This window comes from Lampetra planeri, chromosome 55 (genome assembly GCF_965212315.1).
Source record: "Lampetra planeri chromosome 55, kcLamPlan1.2.h2, whole genome shotgun sequence".
Taxonomy (NCBI): domain Eukaryota; kingdom Metazoa; phylum Chordata; class Hyperoartia; order Petromyzontiformes; family Petromyzontidae; genus Lampetra; species Lampetra planeri.
Window position 1 is genome coordinate 1 of NC_136161.1, and position 20,102 is coordinate 20,102.

At 50.6% G+C, this 20,102-nt stretch overlaps 1 long non-coding RNA gene and 1 other non-coding gene across 2 annotated transcripts; both read right to left on the reverse strand.

Annotated features, from left to right (window-relative positions):
* Window positions 1–5,007: 5,007 nt before the first annotated feature.
* Window positions 5,008–11,296, reverse strand: LOC144735453 (uncharacterized). The gene is made up of 2 exons (XR_013588617.1): window positions 11,057–11,296; window positions 5,008–5,822 (listed from the first exon to the last, which is right to left on the reverse strand). It is a non-coding gene; the product is annotated as an uncharacterized LOC144735453 (long non-coding RNA).
* Window positions 11,297–14,816: 3,520 nt separating this feature from the next.
* TRNAR-CCU (transfer RNA arginine (anticodon CCU)) lies at window positions 14,817–14,889 on the reverse strand. Its single transcript has one exon. It is a non-coding gene; the product is annotated as a tRNA-Arg (tRNA).
* Between the last annotated feature and the right edge of the window lie 5,213 nt (window positions 14,890–20,102).

Genomic DNA, 20,102 nt, shown 5'->3' on the forward strand with positions numbered 1-20,102 from the left:
GTGTTGGTGGTAGTGTTGGTGTTGGTGGTGTTGGTGGTAGTGGTGTTGTTGGTGGTGGTGTTGGTGGTGGTAGTGGTGGTAGTGTTGGTGGTAGTGGTGGTAGTGTTGGTGGTATTGGTGGTGTTGGTAGTGGTGGTGTCGGCGGTGGTGGTGGTGGCGGCGGTGTTGGCAGCAGCGGTGTTTCACCGACAACGCATTTCACGTTCACGCGGTCAGACCCAGCGCACAAAAAAAAAACCTCCGTCACGGGTCAACGGCTTTCGGAGCGGATTTGCCGGATCGGCGCTCACAAGCGCCGGACAAACAACAACAACGACGACCATCAACCACATGTCCACCTTTGTTGTTGTGGTGGTTATTCTTAGAGTGGCGGCTTCGTTGAAACGAGGTGTGGGGGGGGGGTGCATAGCCTGACCCCCACAATCTTTATTTAACCTCCCAGCTCGTACCACGTGCCTCTCTCAACATATCTGTCAACCCCTTATCAGTGCCCTACCTTATTGCAGACCAATTCAGACCTTATTGGTCCACCCCGTGCCCCTCATAAATCTCAACGTTCATCCTAAACACGACGCTTTACACTACACGACACAATACACAACACTACACCATACACCACACGCTATACACTACACCATACACGACACAATACACGACACAATACACTACACCATACAACACTACACCATACACTGCAACATACACTACACTATACACGACACCATACACTACACGCTACACTATACACTATACCATACACGACATCACACTCTACACCATACATACACTACACCATACACACACTACACCATACACGATACTATACACTACACAATACACTACACCATATACTACCATACACTACTATACACTACACTATACACGACCCTGCACCATACACTACACACTACACCATACATACACTATACACTACACCACACACTACACGCTATACACTACACCATACACGACACAATACACTGCACCAAACACTACACCATACACCACACACTACACCATACATACACTACACCATACATACACTACACCATACACGACACTATACCGCACACTACATCCTACAAAGTCCCATCACAAGGGAGAAACACAAATAGAAAGACAACATTATTTGTTTTGCCCGTATTGAAACGGCTGTACGCCGTATGGACCTGAAAACTCAATTTCCCTGTACAAGAATACAGGGTAAACCGTGCGGATTGACACGGCATGTGGGTGAGTGTGTATGTGGGTGAGTGTCTGAATGTGGGTGAGTGAGTGGGTGAGTGGGTGAGTGAATGAGTGGGTTGGTCTATTTGGGTGATTGGGTGAGTATGTGGGTGGGTGTTTTAGTGAGAGTGTGAGTAGGTGAGTGAGTGGGTGTGGCAAGGTGAGTGGGTGAGTGTATGGTGAGGTAAGTGGGTGAGTGAGTGGTAAGGTGTGTGGTGAGGTGAGTGGGTGAGTGAGTGAGTGGGTGAATGAGTGGGTGGGTGAATGAGTGGGTGAGTGAGTGGGTTGGTCTATGTGGGTGATTGGGTGGGTATGTGGGTGGGCGTTTAAGTGAGAGTGTGAGTGGGTGAGTGAATGAGTGGGTGGGTGAGTGGGTGAGTGTGTGGTAAGGTGTGTGGTAAGGTGAGTGGGTGAATGTATGGTGAGGTAAGTGGGTGAGTGTGTGGTAAGGTGTGTGGTGAGTGGGTGAGTGAGTGGGTGGGTGTGTGGTGAGGTGAGTGGGTGAGTGGGTGAGTGAGTGGGTGGGTGGGTGAGTGAGTGGGTGGGTGAGTGAATGGGTGGGTGGGTGGTGAGGTGAGTGGGTGAGTGTGTGGTAAGGTGTGTGGTAAGGTGAGTGGGTGGGTGTGTGGTAAGGTGTGTGGTAAGGTGAGTGGGTGAGTGTGTGGGTGTGTAGGTGAGTGAGTGTGTGGTAAGGTGAGTGGTAAGGTGAGTGGGTGAGTGTGTGGGTGTGTAGGTGAGTGGGCAGACAAAGGCGGCTGGGCAGGCATTGCCCCTGGCCTCCCACCCCTCGTATTGCTAGAGTCCAGTGACCTTCACAGGCAAGCTGCTGCTGCTGCTGCTGCTACTACTCGCTACTAATAGCCACTTGCCCCAAGTCTGTTACAAGCCACGAGGGGGGGGGGGGCTGGTCTCTGTCTCGGTATAAAATATTTAAAAATACTTTTTTTAAAAACAAGCTTTAATTAAATGTACGGTGCTAGTCGTGGCAGAACTCCACGACTCCAGGAAGTGGACACGCGGATTGCCACAACGCAAGGGGGCCATGGTGGTTTACAGGCAACGTGAGCTGAGCGTGGGCAATTAGACCCGTAAACAAGTATAACCCGTAAAAACAAAGTATTTCACTATGAATCCTCTATATGCGTGGCGGCTAGAATCCTCTCGTCCTCTGGCTTGAGATGGCTGCCACCTATGGGTCAGATGATTGCATTGCACCATTAAGCAATTGGTAATTACATATATTTTGGCATAAAAAGTGTAACATTTTGGAAAAAAAATTTCACGAACATTAATTGTCACGCACAACGAGTCTGTGTGGAAAATGTCAGCTCGATTGGATCACGGGAAGTGGGTTAAAAAACGACCAAAAGATTTGCACGGTCGTAAGCAAGCAAGCGAACTTAATATAAAGGATTTAAAAAGATCGCTAAAAAATTTGTATTTTAATTTTTAAATGCTAGAATATAGTATTGTCATCAGTATGACATAAGAATACCAAGTTTGCAGTCGATACCACATTGGGAAGTGGGTTAAAATTGAGTTACAAGATTTTTTAAGGATACGACAACAGACAGAGTGATTCGGTAAAGTCACGTAGATGAAAATTTAAAATTTAAATAATAAATGAAAATAACTAAATTACGTGATTTCATGTAGTTATTTTCATTTCATTATTTTTATGTTTCATCTACGTGACTTTACCGAAAGAACAAGAGTATGGATACTTGCAGTCATGAAAACTTCTAATCTAGAACAGACGGAGCAAGTTAAATAATAAAAGCGTGGAATAATAAACACACAGCAGCCAGTGGACGGCTACCAGTGGCAAGCGTTGCCAGTAGAGATTTGCTGCTGTGGAGGAGGCTCGTGAAGGACGCTACTGGGCAGTTGGAGGCAGTCGCCCTCCAGCAACAACGGAGGGCGGAGGAGCGACGCTCACAACAACGAGCGGAGCGCCGGGTGGCTAAAGCACAGCAAGTTGGCACAGTAGGAGGCAAAGGTGGTGCATCAGCCAGCCATCTGAGTCAGTACCTAGCCTGGCACAGCAGTCAACCCGGGACATCTGCTGGGTCTGTCCTGTGATCTCCTGTACCTAGCCTGGCACAGCAGTCAACCCATGGCACCTGCTGGGTCTGTCCCGTGACCTCCTGTACCTAGCCTGGCACAGCAGTCAACCCGTGGCACCTGCTGGGTCTGTCCTGTGATCTCCTGTGCCTAGCCTGGCACAGCAGTCAACCCGTGGCGTCTGCTGGGTCTGTCCCGTGACCTCCTGTGCCTAGCCTGGCACAGCAGTCAACCCGTGGCATCTGCTGGGTCTGTCCCGTGACCTCCTGTGCCTAGCCTGGCACAGCAGTCAACCCGTGGCACCTGCTGGGTCTGTCCCGTGACCTTCTGTCCGTGAGCATTTGACACTTAAGATGGCCTCAAAGTGCACTTCCCCGCGCGTCTCCCTCCCCGCGCGTCTCCCTCCCCGCGCGTCTCCCTCCCCGCGCGTCTCCCTCCCCGCGCGTCTCCCTCCCCGCGCGTCTCCCTCCCCGCGCGTCTCCCTCCCCGCGCGTCTCCCTCCCCGCGCGTCTCCCTCCCCGCGCGTCTCCCTCCCCGCGCGTCTCCCTCCCCGCGCGTCTCCCTCCCCGCGCGTCTCCCTCCCCGCGCGTCTCCCTCCCCGCGCGTCTCCCTCCCCGCGCGTCTCCCTCCCCGCGCGTCTCCCTCCCCGCGCGTCTCCCTCCCCGCGCGTCTCCCTCCCCGCGCGTCTCCCTCCCCGCGCGTCTCCCTCCCCGCGCGTCTCCCTCCCCGCGCGTCTCCCTCCCCGCGCGTCTCCATCCCCGCGCGTCTCCATCCCCGCGCGTCTCCATCCCCGCGCGTCTCCATCCCCGCGCGTCTCCATCCCCGCGCGTCTCCCTCCCCGCGCGTCTCCCTCCCCGCGCGTCTCCCTCCCCGCGCGTCTCCCTCCCCGCGCGTCTCCCTCCCCGCGCGTCTCCCTCCCCGTGCGTCTCCCTCCCCGCGCGTCTCCCTCCCCGCGCGTCTCCCTCCCCGCGTCTCCCTCCCCGCGTGTCTCCCTCCCCGCGTGTCTCCCTCCCCGCGTGTCTCCCTCCCCGCGTGTCTCCCTCCCCGCGTGTCTCCCTCCCCGCGTGTCTCCCTCCCCGCGTGTCTCCCTCCCCGCGTGTCTCCCTCCCCGCGTGTCTCCCTCCCCGCGTGTCTCCCTCCCCGCGTGTCTCCCTCCCCGCGTGTCTCCCTCTCCGTGTGTCTCCCTCCCCGCGTGTCTCCCTCCCCGTGTGTCTTCCTCTCCGTGTGTCTCCCTCCCCGTGTGTCTCCCTCCCCGTGTGTCTCCCTCCCCGCGTCTCCCTTCCCGCGTCTCCCTCCCCGTGTCTCCCTCCCCGTGTCTCCCTCCCCGCGTCTCCCTCCCCTCGTCTCCCTCCTCGCGTCTCCCTCCCCTCGTCTCCCTCCTCGCGTCTCCCTCCCCGCGTCTCCCTCCCCGCGTCTCCCTCCCCCCGTGTCTCCCTCCCCCCGTGTCTCCCTCCCCCCGTGTCTCCCTCCCCCCGTGTCTCCCTCCCCCCGTGTCTCCCTCCGCGTCTCACCTGGGGATCTGTCTCAGGTCTCCGCTCTCCGAGTCTCCGCTGAACCAGATTTCCAGGAGCTTCTCGGTCCCCTCGAAGAAGTGGCTGCCATCAGCTCCACCTCCTCCTCCATCACCATCACCACCTCCTCCTCCTCCTCCCGCGTGATGGTTATGGGAGGGCGTGGGAGCGGGGGGAGCGGGGCTAACCTCGTGATGTTCCTGCATGGTGATGATGGCGGTGGTATTGCTGGTGATGTCCTACCGATGGCGTTGATGATGGTGGTGATGGTGGTATTGCTGGTGATGTCCTACTGATGCCCTTCCGATGGTGTTGTTGATGATGGTGGTGATGATGGTGGTGGTATTGCTGGTGATGTCCTACTGATACTCTACCGATGGCGTTGTTGATGATGGTGGTGGTGATGATGGTGGTATTATTGGTGATGTCCTACCGATGGTATTGTTGATGATGGTGATGATGATGGTGGTATTGTTGGTGATGTCCTACCGATGTCGTTGTTGATGATGGTGATGATGATGGTGGTATTGTTGGTGATGTCCTACCGATGGTATCGATTGATGGCGGTGGTGGTGCTGGTGATGCCCTACCAATGGTATTGATGATGGTGATAACAGTGGTATTGCTGGTGCTGTGATGACGGTGCTATAGGTGCTATTGGTGCGATGCCTTACTGATAGCGCACTAATTTTTACGTTGATATTGATGGTGGTGGTGATATTGGTGGTATTCAGTTGCCGATGTTAATGCTCCTGGCTGCTGCAGTTTACAATGCCAATGATGATGCTTCAGCTGCCTATGATTGGTTTTTTTTTCGCTTGCCGATTGCAGCCGATGTTACTGCTGCCGACGACGACGTTGATCGTCAACCTATGATGGTGTCGACAATTAAGCCGGGCAACCCCGGGAAAGCCTTCAGAGTTTTCCCCACTCTCTTAAACTCTTGAATCGACAAACTTTGGTGGTGGCACCGGGAACTCACTAATGTCGGGGGGGGGGGGGGGGGGGGGACTTGAATCACTGTCGGGAGAACGAGAGAAACAAAAATCAGTTTCGGGCGATCGAATGTTAAAACAGGTAAAATTTTGCACAACAAACTATATAAATGTGTGTAATGGGGCATCAAATGTTGGCAACGGCAGGCTTAACGCAGCGATGTTATTGCAGGCCGTATACGCGGGTATCCAACTATAAGGTTGTTGTTGTTATTGTTGTTGTTAAAGGCCTCTTTAAATCATTGAAGGTGGTGGTGGGTGGGACAATGTGGATGTCGAATTTTTAAATGAGTACCCTGTGAAATGTAGAATTGTAAAAAGAGAACTACTATGATAGAATTGTAAAAAAACAACAACAGTACTGTGAAAAAAACAATTAAATAGAATTGTAAAAAAACTATCTATAATATAATTGTACAAAAGCCAACTATAATAAAATTGTAAAAAAACTATCTATACTATAATTGTAAAAAAAAATAACTATAATAGAATTGTAAAGACTATCTATAACAGATTTGTAAAAAAAACTATCTTTAATAGATTTGTAAAAAAAACTATCTTTAATAGATTTGTAAAAAAATACTATAATACAATTGTAAAAAACAAACTAGAATTGCTTAAATAATAGAATTGTATAAAACAAAACGATAATTGAATTGTAAAAAAAACTAATCAATTGGATGTTTTCGTGTGCAAATGAAACCTTGGATATCGATCCGCCATGGAGACCCCTGAAACAATTAGTAGGATTACTCCTATAGAGTGTAGTAGTAGGGTGATTTGTAGGAGTAATCCTATAGAGTAGAAGGATGATTTGTTGGATTACTCCTATAGAGTAGTAGGATGATTTGTAGGATCACTCCTATAGAGTGTAGCAGTAGATGATTTGTAGGATCACTCCTATAGAGTTTAGCAGTAGGATTTGTAAGAGTAATCCTATAGAGTGTATGATGATTTGTAGGATTACTCCTATAGAGTAGGATGATTTGTAGGATTACTCCTATAGAGTAGTAGGATGATTTTTAAGATTACTCCTATAGAGTGTAGCAGTAGGATGATTTGTAGGATTACTCCTATAGAGTGTAGGATTATTTGTAGGATTACTCCTATAGAGTGTAGTAGTAGGATGATTTGTAGGATTACTCCTATAGAGTAGTAGGATTATTTGTAGGATTACTCCTATAGAGTGTAGCTGTATGATGATTTGTAGGAGTAATCCAATAGAGTAGTAGGATGATTTGTAGGAGTAATCCTATAGAGTGTAGGATGATTTGTAGGCGTAATCCTATAGTGTAGTAGTAGGATGATTTGTAGGATTACTCCTATAGAGTGTAGGATGATTTGTAGGATTACTCCTATAGAGTGTAGTAGTAGAATAATTTGTAGGATTACTCCTATAGAGTGTAGCTGTATGATGATTTGTAGGAGTAATCCAATAGAGTAGTAGGATGATTTGTAGGAGTAATCCTATAGAGTGTAGGATGATTTGTAGGCGTAATCCTATAGTGTAGTAGTAGGATGATTTGTAGGGTTACTCCTATGGAGTGTAGGATGATTTGTAGGATTACTCCTATAGAGTGTAGTAGTAGAATAATTTGTAGGATTACTCCTATAGAGCGTAAGATGATTTGTAGGATTACTCCTAGAGTGTAGGATGATTTGTAGGATTAGTCCTATAAAGTGTAGTAGGATGATTTATAGGATTACTCCTATAGAGTGTAGCAATAGGATGATTTGTAGGATCACTCCTATAGAGTAGTAGGATGATTTGTAAGATTACTCCTATAGTGTGTAGCAGTAGATGATTTGTAGGATCACTCCTATAGAGTTTAGCAGTAGGATTTGTAAGAGTAATCCTATAGTGTATGATGATTTGTAGGATTACTCCTATAGAGTAGGATGATTTGTAGGATTACTCCTATAGTGTAGTAGTAGGATGATTTGTAGGATTACTCCTATATAGTAGTAGGATGATGATTTGTAGGAGTACTCCTATAGAGTGTAGGATGATGATGAAGATTATTTGTAGGATTACTATCGGCTAGTAGTAGTAGGATAATGATCTGTAGGAACGCCAATTCCATTGTTAATGGGATTTTTTAGAATCAGACGCTTCGCTAAATGCAAATTAATATACAAAACCCAACGCCTCACATCTTGTGGTGTAGCACTGATTAGTTTGCCAAGTAACTGGCTACAACTTCTTGGTTCTTTCGGTAAAGTCACGTAGAAGGGAAATAATAAAATAATAAAAATAAAACATAATAAAATAATTCTCACGACGTTTCGGCCACAACGCAAGCAGCCGTCCTCAGGTGAAGACCAGGTCTGTCGTGAGAATTGTATTTTATTATGTTTTATTTTTATTATTTTATTTTTTCACTTCTACGTGACTTTACCGAAAGAACCAAGATGAATCCCTGCAGTCACGAAAGCTTTAAATCATAATAAAATTTGTAAAATATTTTTATTATGCTTCATTTATTATTATTTTTTATTATGCTTCACTTATTATTATTTCCCTTCTACGCGACTTTACCGAAAGAACCAAGAAGATGAATCCCTGCAGTCACGAAAGCTTCACATCGAAACTGGCTACATGTTTAAGTTATTCCGCCGAATGAATGCGTCGTCAGTGGAACGGAGCGGGGGGGGGGACTCAATGGCAACTTTAAAGAGCTGCGTAGCGTTGTATACGAACGTCGCCTGAACGTTCGCTTCGCAACTTTCAAATTGAAATCGCCGCGTTATCTCTGCTGTGTGCGCGCTTGTGTGTGTGTGCTGTGTGTGTGTGCTGTGTGTGCTGTGTGTGTGCTGTGTGTGTGCGCTGTGTGTGCTGTGTGTGTGTGCTGTGTGTGTGTGCTGTGTGTGTGTGCTGTGTGTGCTGTGTGTGTGTGCGCTGTGTGTGTGCGCTGTGTGTGTGCGCTGTGTGTGTGCGCTGTGTGTGTGTTGTGTGTGTGCGCGCGCTGTGTGTGCTGTGTGCTGTGTGTGCTGTGTGTGTGCGCTGTGTGTGTGCTGTGTGCGCTGTGTGTGTGTTGTGCGGTGTGTGTGGGTGTGTTGTGCTGTGTGTGGTGTGTGTGCGCTGTGTGTGCGCTGTGTGCGCGCTGTGTGCGTGCTGTGTGTGTGCGCTGTGTGTGTGCGCTGTGTGTGCGCTGTGTGTGTGCGCTGTGTGTGCGCGCTGTGTGCGTGCTGTGTGTGCGTGCTGTGTGTGTGCGCTGTGTGTGCGCTGTGTGTGTGCGCTGTGTGTGCGCGCTGTGTGTGTGCGCTGTGTGCGTGCGCTGTGTGCGCGCTGTGTGTGCTGTGTGTGTGCGCTGTGTGTGCTGTGTGCGCGCTGTGTGCGTGCGCTGTGTGTGTGCGCGCTGTGTGCGTGCTGTGTGCGCGCTGTGCGTGCTGTGTGTGTGCGCGCTGTGTGCGTGCGCTGTGTGTGTGCGCGCTGTGTGCGTGCTGTGTGCGCGCTGTGCGTGCTGTGTGTGTGCGCGCTGTGTGCGTGCGCTGTGTGTGTGCGCGCTGTGTGCGTGCTGTGTGCGCGCTGTGCGTGCTGTGTGTGTGCGCGCTGTGTGTGTGCGCTGTGTGCTGTACTTGTGCTGTGTGCGCGCTGTGTGTGCGCTGTGTGCGTGCGCACTGTGTGCGTGCGCACTGTGTGTGCGCGCTGTGTGCGTGCTGTATGTGTGCTGTGTGTGGTGTGCGTGCTGTGTGCGCGCTGTGTGCGCGCTGTGTGCGTGCGCACTGTGTGCGTGCTGTGTGCGTGCTGTATGTGTGCTGTGCGTGCTGTGTGCGCACTGTGTGCGCGCTGTGTGCGCACTGTGTGCGTGCTGTGCGCGCTGTGTGCGCGCTGTGTGCGTGCTGTGCGCGCTGTGTGTGCGCTGTGTGTTGTGTGTGCGTGTGTGTTGTGTATGCCGGTTGCTATTCTCAGGTTTTTTCGGTAAAGTCACGTAGGTTAAAACATTAAAATTAATGAAAGTAAAATAAAACAAAACAAAATAAAATTCACGACGTTTCGGAGGCAACACAAGTCTCCGTCATCAGGTGGGACCGTCACAGCCGAATTAGCTGCATCAAGTGAAGCAATGATTCAAGATGTAATCCCTTATAAGCAAGTTGAAGGGAGGTGGAGAGGGGGGGAAGGGAGAGCTTATCAGGCTGTGGTAGCCAATGAATGGAAACGTATCGGGAGGGAGGAGGAGCGGTGATCAAAGACTGCACGCAGTGCCCTCCCGATACGTTTCCATTCATTGGCTACCACAGCCTGATAAGCTCTCCCTTCCCCCCCTCTCCACCTCCCTTCAACTTGCTTATAAGGGATTACATCTTGAATCATTGCTTCACTTGATGCAGCTAATTCGGCTGTGACGGTCCCACCTGATGACGGAGACTTGTGTTGCCTCCGAAACGTCGTGAATTTTATTTTGTTTTGTTTTATTTTACTTTCATTAATTTTAATGTTTTAACCTACGTGACTTTACCGAAAAAACCTGAGAATATGAATCATTGCAGTCACGAAAGCTTCAAATCTAGAATTTATGCCGGTTGCGTATGATCGTGAATGGTCGCCGTCTCTACACTATCGCTGCTAGCAATATAAATAATTATTGTTGTTGATGATGATGGTGGTAGTGGTGCTTTAACTGTCGCCCATTGACGGGTCTCTGCCCTGGATATTAACTATTCAGATTAAACTACAAATACCTGTGACGGTGTAGTGTGGTGGTGGTGTAGTGGTGGTGTAGTGGTGGTGGTGTAGTGGTGGTGTGGTGTAGTTGTTGTGGTGGTGGTGTAGTAGTGGTGGTGGTGTAGTAGTGGTGGTGGTGTAGTAGTGGTGGTGGTGTAGTAGTGGTGGTGGTGTAGTAGTGGTGGTGTAGTGGAGTAGTGGAGTAGTGGTGGTGTAGTGGTGGTGGTGTAGTGGTGGTGTAGTGGTGGTGTAGTTGTTGTGGTGGTGTAGTGGTGGTATAGTGGTAGTGGTGCAGTGGGTGGTGGTGGTATAGTGGTAGTGGTGGTAGAGTGGTGTAGTTGTGTTGTTGTTGTGGATGTCGCCTTGCCACCACCACCGCGTGAACCGCGCAGTTCAGGGGGGGGTGCCCCTAATCGATTGACCTCTTCCCTCACGAAACCAGCGATTTTTTTTTCTCTGAGGTAATTTCACGACGACGACGACCGGAGAACGACAAATTGCGACGAATTGCGACGATTATCAAACAAAAAAATAAAAATCCCGCGCACACGAAATCACGGTCTGAGGTAATCCACCCCCATCATCACCACCTCCTCGTGTTGATGAAGGCCCGCTCCACCCAGGCCTTCCACCTCCTCCTCCACCTCCTCTGCTGCTGCTGTGGTCGCCCCCCTTTGTAAAGTCGCTGTAGCCGCCGCCGCTGTAGCCGCTGTAGCCGCTGCTGTAGCTGTAGCTGCTGTAGTGGCTATTGGTTAGTGGCTGGGTGAGAGGACCCGCTAGCTAATGTCGTCGGCCATGCTGTGTGAGGCACGGCCGCCTTCAGTGAGGGGGATCGCCTCGTGGGCTCCGCGCTTATATAGGGGACGAGGGGGAGGGGGCGTGGTCTGAGCGTGGTGACGTCAGCACGCTGTGGAGAGGTGGGGGGCGAGGTAGGGGGGGTGAGCGTGGTGACGTCATCACGCTTAATCGCCCCCCTCCCTCCCTTCGAACTCGCCCCGCCTCTCTTCAGCGTGGTGACGTCACCACGCTTAATCGCCCCTCCCCCTCTACCTCGCCCCGCCTCTCTCTCTTCAACGTGGTTACGTCACCACGTTCACCCCCCCGACCTCGTTCCGCCTCTCTTCAGCGTGGTGACGTCACCACGCTCGCCCCGCCCCCCGTCCTACAAACCAATCGCCGATATTAAAGTCACCGTTAGGGTCATCGGTCGGCCCACCCAGCGCGCGCAGTGTGCGTGGTGACGTCACCGACAGGCCGCGTAACCCAGCGCGTGGTGACGCAATGACGCCGGTTTTGCGACGTGATGACGTCACACGCAGGTTCGCGCCAGAACCTTCGCGCGCGATGGACGGGCGAGCGGAGGGGAGGGGTGACGTCATAGGTCAGTGACGTCACCTCCCGTGACGGCGCGAGATTTGCGTGGTGACGTCATCGCGTTGCGGCTCAACGTTTTGCTCCGCGCGGTGACGTCACAGGAGGCGCCAATGACGTGACGTCACGGGACTGGGAGGGCGCATTTGCAACCAGCGCGATGACGTCATAGCTGAGGGTTGTGTCCACTGTTATGAGCTCATCACCATCATTGGGACCTGTTCATCCACAAAGAGCTTGCTGGCAAATCTGCGCTACACTTTGGGGCCGTCCATAAATGACGTCACGCACCTAGGGGGTGGGTGGGGGGGGGTCAGACATTTGTGACGATGTGTGACGAGGGGAGGGGGTAATCTTAATTTTTAATTTTAGAACTTTCGTGACTGCAGGAATTATTCTTTGGTTCTTTCGGTTAAGTGACGTCTAAAGATAAAATAATAAATTAAATTAAATAATAGAATACGACGTTTCGATTGCAACACAAGCAATCATCATCAGGTATAATGAAATAGCGACATAAAATCTAACCAGAAAAAACTATAGACAGACATATTAGCAGACAGATATCACCAAGATACATACATAGAGAGAGCAACACAGGTAACAGAGAGGGGTGATCGTCTCTGTGGGGTGGCCTTAAATAGACAGAGGAGGGCGGACGCAGAGAGAGGGAGGGGGGTTAGAGAGGGGAGGGGGGGTTTGAGAAATGTGACGTCACATCAAAATGCGCAACTTTTAATATAAACAATTGAATTGTTATAACACAAATTGTGATCAATTTTCATTATTAACTATTTGATCATTTAAATTTACTAAGGTCACCTTTTATTTATTCCATGAATGAGCATTTTGCTTCTCCACGGGAGAATGGAGAAGCAAACATTTTGTAAACATTTTGAATGATTTTAATTTTGGAGCTTTCGTGACTGCAGGAATTATGATTTGGTTCTTTCGGTTAAGTCACGTCTAAAGATAAAATAATTAAAAACAATTTTTAATTAAATTTATTATTTTATCTTTAGACGTGACTTAACCGAAAGAACCAAAGAATAATTTTGAATGATTGCTATTAAACATTTTGATTTTAATGATTCTACCAGGGCTTTTCATTCTGTGGAATGAATCTGTGATTGTTATAATTGTACTCTCAATTTTGCTTCGTTCTACTACAAAGTTTCAAGAATTGTTTTCATAGTTATAATTACTTGTAATATTTAATAATTATAAGATAATATTCTGAACATCTGCAGTTTTAGTTAGACGTAGAATATTTTCAAGTTAATTTTATGTTAAATTTCAGCTTTCCAACGCCTCCTTTTAAAATAAATGTTTTCTCCTACAACATCAGAGTGCAGCGCCACATTAAATACGCACTACAATGACAATAGTTTAAAGCGATTTGAAGCATGTTGAATTTTTTTTTGGGGGGGGCAGAGCTTTGTGACGTCATTTGAGGGGGGGGGGGGTCAAAAATCGTCCAAAATCGCGTGACGTCATTTATGGACAAGGAATAAAGGATCGGAATAACCACACACGTGACTATGGCCACCCACCCCCTCGTGTGCCACAGTGCCGGCCTTGATAGGTGCTCGCTAACAGCACTTTCCCCGACAGTCTGTTACAGGCTACACGGGGGATCTTTGTCTGTCTCTGTGTGTGTCTGTGTGCATCTCGGTCAGTCGACCCGTGGCACCTGCTGGGTCTGCCCCGTGACCTCCTGCCAGCAGGCGTTCGACACTTCACGTGGCAGCCTCAAGGTGCACGTAGCCTGGCACAAGCGTCGTGGTGACGTCATCGCCACTTAGTGGCGAATGGCGGTTGTTGTTGTTGTGTGTGTGTGTGTCTCAGTCATCAGTCAGTCGACCCGTGGGACCTGCTGGGTCTGCCCCGTGACCTCCTGCTAGCAGGCGTTCGACACTTCACGTGGCAGCCTCAAGGTGCACGTAGCCTGGCACAAGCGTCGTGGTGACGTCATCGCCACTTAGTGGCGAATGGCGGTTGTTGTTGTTGTGTGTGTGTGTGTCACTGTGTGTGTTTGTGTCTCAGTCATCTCAGTCAGTAGACCCGTGGCACCTGCTGGGTCTGCCCCGTGACTTCCTGCCAGCGGGCGTTCGACACTTCACGTGGCAGCCTCAAGGTGCACGTAGCCTGGCACAAGCGTCGTGGTGACGTCACGGCCACTTAGTGGTGAATGGTGGTTGTTGTTGTTGTGTGTGTCTGTGTGCAATTGTGGTGGCTCACGACTCCCCGTAACAATCTACAAGCTCGCATCAGGACTCGAGGAGATTGAAAATCCGAGTTTTTATTTCGAGTTGTAATTTAGTTGAACACGCAGTAGGCTTTCGCGACCAAAATCGCGGAAATGTAGAAATGTGCCCTCCAACCCGCCACGTAAACAGAACTCTAGACCCTCTTTTTGGTTCTTTCGGTAAAGTCACGTAGAAGGGAAATAATAAAATAATAAAAATAAAACATAATAAAATAATTCTCACGACGTTTCGGCCACAACGCAAGCAGCCGTCCTCAGGTGAAGAACAGGTCTGTCGGGGAGACATACCTGGTCTTCACCTGAGGATAATTATTTTATTGTTTTATTTTTATTATTTCATTATTTCCCTTCTACGTGACTTTACCGAAAGAACCAAGAAGATGAATCACTGCAGTCACGAAAGTTTTAAATCAAAAAATAAAAGAACTCTAGACCTTTTTTTTTATTACCGCGTAACGTGAAAAATTAACACTTATTTCTTAAGAGTTACGAGTTGAAAAAAGCTTATTCTTGGTTCTTTCGGTAAAATAAAAATAAATTAAAATCAAATAAAAGCAAAAAACCCACTACGTTTCGATCGCAACACAAACGGTCTTCATCAGGCGGAGAGAAGAAGACCTCTGGTGTTGCGATCGAAACGTCGCGAAAGTTTTAAGTCAAAATTGAACCTTTCTGAAGAGGTTTTACAAAATGAACAGCTTTTTCTCAGCAACCACAGGTGGGACTCGAACCCACAATCCCTGGCTTAGGAGGCCAGTGCCTTATCCATTAGGCCACTGGGGCTACATGTAGCATGATGAAAACCTGGGTTATGTACAGACTTCTTAAATAAACTCACAATAAAAAAAGATATGTTTTTCCCCTTTCGTCCCCTCTGTTTTATTCATGTTGATAATTGTTTTTTTCCTAAAAAGTGTAAAATTTTGGAAAAAAATTTTCACGAACATTAATTGTCACGCACAACGAGTCTGTGTGCAAAATGTCAGCTCGATTGGATCACGGGAAGTGGGTTAAAAAACGACCGAAAGATTTGCACGGTCGTAAGCGTGCAAGCAAGCAAGTAAGTGAACTTAATATAACGGATTTAAAAATATATTCGCCTGTGGAGGACGCGGGGATCGATCCCGCGACCTTTGGCATGGGAAGCGAGGGCACTACCAACTGTGCTACTCCGCCAGGGCCTGTGGAGGTGTCACGCTCTGGGCTCCTACACTGTGACGTTCATCCAAAGCCATGAATGAGTTCTATTTTAATTAAAAAAAATCCTAAAAAGTGTAACATTTTGGAAAAAATTTTCACGAACATTAATTGTCACGCACAACGAGTCTGTGTGCAAAATATCAGCTCGATTGGATCACGGGAAGTGGGTTAAAAAACGACCGAAAGATTTGCACGGTCGTAAGCAAGCAAGCGAACTTAACATAAAGGATTTAAAAAAGAGCTACTGCTTAGCAGCTCTGCGGGACCTTCGGGTTTAGTTTAGACTCCTGACACCGCATGGCTTCTACCTTGGATGCTGCAGTTGCTGTGGCCATCGGAGAGTGAGAAAATACCTCAAGTTGAAGCTACTTAACACATCACACCCTCGACGTTATCCGACAGAGTGCAAAACGTTCAACCCTCTCAGCGGCCGATGGGCGCATTTGAACCCCTTTCCCGTTGCGATGACGTGCATGCGTGTACGTCATCGGGTTTTTTTTCCGATTCAGTGCCGATGCAGCAGCAGAAACTGCAGCAGCAGCAACTGCAGCAGCAGCAGCAACTGCAGCAGCAGCAGCAACTGCAGCAGCAGCAGCAACTGCAGCAGCAGCAGCAGCAGCAACTGCAGCAGCAGCAGCAACTGCAGCAGCAGCAGCAACTGCAGCAGCAGCAGCAACTGCAGCAGCAGCAGCAACTGCAGCAGCAGCAGCAGCAGCAACTGCAGCAGCAGCAGCAACTGCAGCAGCAGCAACTGCAGCAGCAGCAGCAGCAACTGCAGCAGCAGCAACTGCAGCAGCAGCAGCAACTGCAGCAGCAGCAGCAACTGCAGCAGCAGCAGCAACTGCAGCTGCAGCAGCAACTGCAGCAGCAGCAGCAACTGCAGCTGCAGCAGCAACTGCAGCTGCAGCAGCAACTGCAGCTGCAGCAGCAACTGCAGCAGCAGCAGCAACTGCAGCAGCAGCAGCAACTGCAGCAGCAGCAGCAACTGCAGCAGCAGCAGCAACTGCAGCAGCAGCAGCAACTGCAGCAGCAGCAGCAACTGCAGCAGCAGCAACTGCAGCAGCAGCAGCAGCAACTGCAGCAGCAGCAGCAACTGCAGCAGCAGCAACTGCAGCAGCAGCAACTGCAGCAGCAGCAGCAGCAGCAACTGCAGCAGCAGCAGCAGCAACTGCAGCAGCAGCAGCAACTGCAGCTGCACCTGCAGCAGCAGCAGCAACTGCAGCAGCAGCAGCAACTGCAGCAGCAGCAGCAACTGCAGCAGCAGCAGCAACTGCAGCAGCAACTGCAGCAGCAGCAACTGCAGCAGCAGCAGCAACTGCAGCAGCAGCAACTGCAGCAGCAGCAGCAGCAACTGCAGCAGCAGCAGCAACTGCAGCAGCAGCAGCAACTGCAGCAGCAGCAGCAACTGCAGCAGCAGCAGCAACTGCAGCTGCAGCAGCAACTGCAGCTGCAGCAGCAACTGCAGCTGCAGCAGCAACTGCAGCAGCAGCAGCAGCAACTGCAGCAGCAGCAACTGCAGCAGCAGCAGCAGCAACTGCAGCAGCAGCAGCAGCAACTGCAGCAGCAGCAGCAACTGCAGCAGCAGCAGCAACTGCAGCAGCAGCAACTGCAGCAGCAGCAGCAACTGCAGCAGCAGCAGCAGCAACTGCAGCAGCAGCAGCAACTGCAGCAGCAGCAGCAACTGCAGCAGCAGCAGCAGCAACTGCAGCAGCAGCAGCAACTGCAGCAGCAGCAGCAGCAGCAACAGCAGCAGCAACTGCAGCAGCAGCAGCAACTGCAGCTGCACCTGCAGCAGCAGCAGCAGCAACTGCAGCAGCAGCAGCAACTGCAGCAGCAGCAGCAACTGCAGCAGCAGCAGCAACTGCAGCAGCACCTGCAGCAGCAGCAGCAACTGCAGCAGCAGCAGCAACTGCAGCAGCAGCAGCAACTGCAGCAGCAGCAGCAGCAGCAACTGCAGCAGCAGCAGCAACTGCAGCTGCACCTGCAGCAGCAGCAACTGCAGCAGCAGCAACTGCAGCAGCAGCAGCAACTGCAGCAGCAGCAACTGCAGCAGCAGCAGCAACTGCAGCAGCAGCAACTGCAGCAGCAGCAGCAACTGCAGCAGCAGCAACTGCAGCAGCAGCAGCAGCAACTGCAGCAGCAGCAACTGCAGCAGCAGCAGCAACTGCAGCAGCAGCAGCAACTGCAGCTGCAGCAGCAACTGCAGCAGCAGCAGCAACTGCAGCAGCAGCAGCAACTGCAGCAGCAGCAGCAGCAACTGCAGCAGCAGCAGCAACTGCAGCAGCAGCAGCAACTGCAGCAGCAGCAGCAACTGCAGCAGCAGCAACTGCAGCAGCAGCAGCAGCAACTGCAGCAGCAGCAGCAGCAACTGCAGCAGCAGCAGCAACTGCAGCAGCAGCAACTGCAGCAGCAGCAGCAACTGCAGCAGCAGCAGCAGCAACTGCAGCAGCAGCAGCAACTGCAGCAGCAGCAGCAACTGCAGCTGCACCTGCAGCAGCAGCAGCAACTGCAGCAGCAGCAGCAACTGCAGCAGCAGCAACTGCAGCAGCAGCAGCAACTGCAGCAGCAGCAACTGCAGCAGCAGCAGCAGCAACTGCAGCAGCAGCAACTGCAGCAGCAACTGCAGCAGCAGCAACTGCAGCAGCAGCAGCAGCAACTGCAGCAGCAGCAGCAACTGCAGCAGCAGCAGCAACTGCAGCAGCAGCAGCAGCAGCAACTGCAGCAGCAGCAGCAGCAACTGCAGCAGCACCTGCAGCAGCAGCAGCACCTGCAGCAGCAGCAGCAACTGCAGCAGCAGCAGCAGCAGCAGCAACTGCAGCAGCAGCAGCAACTGCAGCAGCAGCAGCAACTGCAGCAGCAGCAGCAACTGCAGCAGCAGCAGCAACTGCAGCAGCAGCAACTGCAGCAGCAGCAGCAGCAACTGCAGCAGCAGCAGCAGCAACTGCAGCAGCAGCAACTGCAGCAGCAGCAGCAACTGCAGCAGCAGCAACTGCAGCAGCAGCAGCAGCAGCAACTGCAGCAGCAGCAGCAGCAACTGCAGCAGCAGCAGCAGCAACTGCAGCAGCAGCAGCAGCAACTGCAGCTGCACCTGCAGCAGCAGCAGCAGCAACTGCAGCAGCAGCAGCAGCAACTGCAGCAGCAGCAGCAACTGCAGCAGCAGCAGCAACTGCAGCAGCACCTGCAGCAGCAGCAGCAACTGCAGCAGCAGCAACTGCAGCAGCAGCAGCAACTGCAGCAGCAGCAGCAGCAGCAACTGCAGCAGCAGCAGCAACTGCAGCAGCAGCAGCAGCAGCTGCAACTGCAGCAGCAGCAGCAGCAACTGCAGCAGCAGCAGCAACTGCAGCTCCCTTTGATGCTGTTAGTCCTGCATAATGCACATGCATATGTAGTACTAATCACATTCCTGCATTTTCCATAAATATGCTAAATTCCTCTTGATATGCAAATTCCTTTGTCAAGGCGCCCAGCTTATATACATGCTCCAAGCTCGTGTGCTGTTTCATTCAGACTCTGTCTCCCCGACAGACCTGTTCTTCACCTGAGGACGGCTGCTTGCGTTGTGGCCGAAACGTGGTGAGAATAACTTTATTATGTTTTATTTTTATTATTTTTTATCTCCATTCTACGTGACTTTACTGAAAGAACCAAGAAGATATCGCTCCCCTGTGCAGCCTGTAACAGACCGTGGGGGCAAATAGCTGTTGGTAGTGAGGAGCAGAACCTACGAAGGCTACCGGCACTGTGGCGCACACGAGGGGGCGGGTGTCCATGCCCGGCCGCCTTTGTCTCCCAAGTAGCGAAGTTAACTACACCGCCACACCAGGTGCTCATTTGAGGCCGAGGCGACCTAGGAGAGGCCCAGGACCGGTTCAGATAACACTGGCCTACACATTTTTTTAGACGTCGTCTGCTTCAGAGATGAAATGTGCTGTTCGTTATGGATTTTGATGTGCTGAATGAAAATTAAAATAACCGATTGGCTACTGTTCCCAAGATATGTAAGTTTTTTTTACATTTTACGTCTATGCATATTGTGTAGATAGTAGAGTTTTACTCATACATTGTAAACCTAGGTCTTTTCATGTATCTGTAATATTATTCAAGTTTTTTCTCCGCACCCCGCTGGTCTCCTCCGCGGACCAGCGTCGTCTCGCGCGCGCCCCGCACGCTCCCTCTCGCGTGCCCCGCACGCTCCTCCGTCAGCTCCTTCTCGCGCGCGCCCCGCACGCGCTCTCCCGTTACTCCTCTCGTGTGCCCCGCACGCTCCTCCGTTAGCTCCCTCTCGCGCGCGCCCCGCACGCGCTCTCCGTCAGTCGCTCCGCTCCTCCCCGCTCCGCACACCGCTGGCCGACGGTTTGCCGAAGCCCCATCAGCCACGTGGCTGATGGGGCGGCGGCCACCCAACGTGGTCCCGCTTCTTCACTCCAACAACTGACCCCGATCTCGATTGAAAGCTTTCGTGACTGCAGGGATTCATCTTCTTGGTTCTTTCGGTAAACATTTACACTATGAGATCTCTTTTACCAGTGGCAAAAGATAGTAGTAGGTTTTTACCCTTTTAAATTGGTACAAAACTGACACCTTTATTCAAGGCATCATGTTTGCAATGACCACAACACACTCTGATAATGATAATAATATGCACTGTGCATATTATTATCATTATCAGAGTGTGTTGTGGTCATTGCAAACATGATGCCTTGAATAAAGGTGTCAGTTTTGTACCAATTTAAAAGGGTAAAAACCTACTACTATCTTTCGGTAAAGTCACGTAGAAGGGAAATAATAAAATAATA